The sequence below is a fragment of the Homarus americanus genome, unplaced genomic scaffold, assembly GCF_018991925.1.
Source record: "Homarus americanus isolate GMGI-L3 unplaced genomic scaffold, GMGI_Hamer_2.0 scaffold37713, whole genome shotgun sequence".
Classification (NCBI taxonomy): Eukaryota; Metazoa; Arthropoda; class Malacostraca; order Decapoda; family Nephropidae; genus Homarus; species Homarus americanus.
Window position 1 is genome coordinate 227,501 of NW_024743588.1, and position 5,205 is coordinate 232,705.

The window sequence follows — 5,205 nt, forward strand, 5'->3', positions numbered from 1 at the left end:
AAAACACAAAAACTAATCGTAGGAATTTTGGATAACTGTGGTCCTGAAACACACTGGGTAATTGAGACGTCCTAACAAGCTTCTGAACTAACCCAGAGGAGGAGAAAAAATATAACCCATATATAATTGAGAGTGAGAAAAAGGGGGACAGCGGAGATAAAAAGCAATAATTACAGGAGCCTCAGGTGAGCCTCAGGTGTACACACAGATGAGCCACCACCGTCCCAAACCTCACCTCATAATGGACAGTCAAGAGGAATTAGAAGTATGTGAGGTACACGACACAATGTTCAGAAAGAGTTCCAATAACACTCGCCCCTCAAGGTCAGCTGTGGTGATGTAACATATTAGATAACGTCTTCTAAAAGGAGTTCCAATAATACTGAGAGTTTAATACACCCGACAACCCAACTTAGGTACCCATTTACAGCTGGGTGTTCTGGGTGTGCCTCCGGGATCGAACGGGTGACCTTAAGGACAGAAGCAAGCGCTGTCTCCACTCGGCCGCCGCACTCTACGCATGGGTTAATTAGGTCAGATATATAGTTGGTATAACATCGTCTTTATAACTGGTTCCAACACACGAGTCTACTCTGTTCACGGGTATAACAGATTCTCTTAAAAGGTTCCAGCAACACACCCTCAGTATTTTCACGGGTATAACAATGTCTTCTAAAAGGGTCACAACAACGCACCTAGACAGTGTTCTCGGGTATAACAGTTGTCGTTTTAAAATGGTGGTTGTGGTGGTGGACAGGAGGCGGCAATTACCCAGCACGAGAATGGGACTGTGTGAAGAAGAGATGGTGGACAGGTTATTAGCCTCCTCCTCCCCCCTCCTCCTCCCCCTCCTCTACGCCGCCTTCTCCCTCCTCCCTCCTCTACGCCGCCTCCCTTCACACCGCCTTCTGCTGTTTTAATTATAAGGTATAAATCAGCCTCTCCCGGGGACTACTTTAACACACTGACGTTGGAGCGTTTCTTGTATATATTTTTCCTTAAAACTCGCGCGAAGTTTGTCACTTGTTTTAGCGCGAACTTTTTATATACACGAATTATTTATATATATCGTCACATCCAACCCAAGGAACCACAAACACATGCTGACAGACACCTGCAAGAGACAGAGTCAGAAAGACAGCCATAAGATAAAGTTTCTCGATAGACAGACAGACAGACGGTAACTGAACTAACGTCACCAATTTATACGAACTTGATAGACTCGTAGGTATATAAATATATGGATAATTTGCATACTAGGAGTGGTAGTCTGTGTGGGACGGCTCTCTCTCTCTCTCTCTCTCTCTCTCTCTCTCTCTCTCTCTCTCTCTCTCTCTCAGTCAATAAATATGGCCGTGATGGGGTCAGTGGCCAGGTGTAGTTCTGTTAATGAGGTGCCGCCAGGTGAGTGCTTACGGTCTATTGTGTTTCACGGCGGAATGTGGGGTGGCGTGGGTGGTGATGTGGGTGGTATGGGTGGTGATGTGGGTGCAGGTAGGAGGAAGGGGGAAGACGGTGGTGGTGGTGGAATGTGAGGTAGTGTGGGTGGCATGGGGGGAAATAGAGTGGAATGGTGGGTAGTGTGGATGGGATGGGTGGTGACATGTTTGGTAGGAGGAAGGAGGAGAGGGGTAAAGGATGTTAAGGGAGGGATGGAAGGGATGTTATAGGGGAAGCAGAGGAAGGGGTAGGAGGATATGGGACGAGAGGAAGAGGAAAGGGGAAAGAAGGGGAGAGAGGAGGTTAAATGAAGGGGAAGGGGGAGGAAAGAATGGGTGTTAGAGGATAAGGTAAAAGGGGGAAGGGGAAAGGGAGGTAGGGAGGGTGTAGGAATGTTTTAGAATGCCGTTGGGACAGACAGGTGCGAGGGAGAATGTTAATAGAGAATTTTTTCCGAATAGAATGTCATTAAAACCCGTCAGTGGGTGGCACAAGGATACTGGGTGCTTCTGAGGGTGGTAGAATGATACTGGGTGCTTCTGTGGGTGGTAGAATGATAGTGGGTGCTTCTGTGGGTGGTAGAATGGTATTGGGTGCTTCTGTGGGTGGCACAAGGATACTGGGTGCTTCTGTGGGTGGTGGAATAATACTGGGTGCTTCTGTGGGTGGTAGAATGATAGTGGGTGCTTCTGTGGGTGTAGGCATGCGATACTGCGCTTCTGTGGTAGAACGATAGCGGTGCTTGCAGGTGTGGAAATTTGATAGCGTGTGCTTCTGCGGGTAGAATGGATAGCGTGTGCTTCTGTGGGTGGTAGAATGATAGTGGGTGCTTCTGTGGGTGGTAGAATGATAGTGGGTGCTTCTGTGGGTGGTAGAATGATAGCGTGTGCTTCTGCGGGTGGTAACGATAGCGTGTGCTTGTGGTGGTAGAATGATTGCGCTTCTATGGGTTGTAGAACGTGGGTATTGGGTGTTTGTGGGTGGCATGATTGGCACTCTGCGGGTGGTAGAATGATAGCGTGTGCTTCTGCGGGTGGTAGAATGATTGGGTGCTTCTGCGGGTGGTAGAATGGTATTGGGTGCTTCTGTGAGTGGCATGAGGATACTAAGTGCTTCTAAGGGTAGTAGAATGGTATTGGGTGCTTCTAAGGGTAGTAGAATGATAGTGCATAGTGGTGGGTGCTTCTGTGGGTGGTAGAATGATAATGGGTGCTTCTGTGGGTGGTGGAAGAACGATGGGTGAAAGAAATTGGCATTAAAGACCACATTGGGTGATAGAATGTCTCAGGAAAGCCACAGTGGGTGTAAGAATGTCACTGGGAGGCAGAATTGGTCTCGGCGTGATCAGTTGGGTGATAGAATGTCTCAGGAAAGCCACAGTGGGTGTAAGAATGTCACTGGGAGGCAGAATTGGTCTCGGCGTGATCAGTAGCATCGTTAAGGTCAGGTCGGAACGTGGTAACAAGGCCTCAAGTGGTCACCTCCCTCCCGTAGATCCTTCACCCAGATAACAAGGGTTCGAATCCCTGTTTAAAGGTTCATAGGTTATTTAGTTTTCTTATTCTCGAAACGGTACAATAAATGGTTACTATGTATGGTGGGGTCTAACACGTCATTTTGTTTACCTATCTCTGTTCTTTCACTAAATTGTAAATAATTAAGGTATTTATATTCACTAGAGTCTGCGTTATTTTGGTGTTGTTCAGGTAATCCGTCCAAACGTTCAGCTGAAGTAATTAAGTTCAGGACTGTCAGACGTGAACACTCGACTCGACTCACTGGTTCAGGTAGACGGGACTTGAGTCTTGGCCACCTGGTGAGTCGTTAGCCAAGCGGACATGACCTCAGGTAACGAGGCAATTAAGTAGCCACAGGTAGATAGGTAAGACGTTTGAAGACTATCCCTCCCTCCCTCCCTCCTGATTATCGATTATCTCACTGATTGGATTGATTGGAGACCCTTACGAATCTTGCTTCATGAATCATTAGTTACGGATCATTATTCATGAAAGTCATTACAACAGTGTCTTAACGGTGTGAGTCAGTTGTGAATCTTGACTCACGAATCACGACTCAAGGGGTTTATGATTCGGTAATAGTGAATGTACGAATCACTGGTGATAGGTGGTGATTCGCGAATCCTGATGTATAGGAGATTTTTTTGTCAGAGATTACGAGTACGACACACACACACACACACACACACACACACACACACACACACACACAATAATTCTTCATCTCTATCACCAGTAATCTAGGCCTAATCACCTTGGGAGTAACAAGCCTATGGAAGAAACTACTCGTTATGCTTGTTAGGCTATATTAGGCCCTGTTATTATGACGCTATGTTAGGGAGGAGATATATTACAGTGGTCTGGGTATTGTTGACATTATGGTATGTTTAACGATCAGATGCCACCACTGATAATAATAATAATAATAATAATAATAATAATAATAATAATAATAATAATAAAAATAATAATAATAATAATATAGATTTTTTAAAGAGGGAATGTGTGTGTGTGTGTGTGTGTGCGTGTGTTGAGGTGATGTACACAGGTCGTCACAGTAACGGACAAGATCGTCAGGTGAGCAGACACAAGTGGGTGTCCTTAGTTATTACTGAAGCCATTGTTCTCCTTGATACAATGTACAAGTGTGGGAGAGTGGCAGGGAGAGGGTGAGTGGGTGGGGAGAGTGGGTGGGGGTGTGTTTGGTGGAGAGGGAGAGGGTAAATGGTGGGGAGAGGGAGAGGGTGAGTGGGTGGTGAAGGGAGAGTGAGTGGTGGAGAGAGAAGAGTGGGTTGGGGAGTGTTTGATCGAGAGGGAGAGGATAAATAGATAGGGACGAGTGAGAGGGTTGGAGAGGTAGTGGGTGCGTGGGGAGAATAGCTGGGTGAATGAGTGGGGAGAGAAGGCAGGAAGAGTGGATAGGAGAGTGTGAGAGAGGTGATGATGGAGTAGGAGTGAAGAAGAGGAAGAAGAGAGGAGGAAGGCAAGGAAAGAGGGCGAAAAGAGAGAGAGAGAGAGAGAGAGAGAGAGAGAGAGAGAGAGAGAGAGAGAGAGAGAGAGAGAGAGAGAGAGAGAGAGAGAGAGAGAGAGTTGAGATGTACACCTTCATCACCTGTTAATTAACCTGAATGTAAAGTTTAGTCGACCCTTGAAGTGAACTCTTGAGTGTGTTGAGGTGAGGGGGGGGGTGGACAGGATGGCTGGGTGAGAGAGAGAGGGGGGAATTATAATGAGGGGGGAGGAAGAGCGCATAAAAGCAGTGAGAGAGAGAGAGGAGAGAGAGAGAGAGAGAGAGAGAGAGAGAGAGAGAGAGAGAGAGGATTCATCAGTAAACAACTTCCACAATATTACCACCTGGAGGAGCATAGAGGGAGGCACTAACAGTGGTTTACCTGGCGCCAACGACCTGTTCTGACCTGTAATTGACCTGTAATTGGAGGAATGTGGCCTGTCACCTGAGGGTCATTAGTGGGTGAAGGAAGAGGTAGTAATTGTGGTCCTCTTGAGTATAAGGTAAATTGTGTTAATATTCAGAGGTGATGGTGAGGGAGGAGGCAGGTGTAGGGGTGATGGATGAGGGGGAGGTAGGGTGATGGTGAGGGGTACAGTAGGTGGATGGATGAGGGGGGGAGGTACAGGAGGGTGATGGATGAGGGAGGAAGCAGGGTGGGATGGGGAGGGGAGGAGGCAGGGTGAGGGGGTGATGGATGAGGGAGGGTGTTGTGTGGGGGTGGATGGTGAGAGGAGG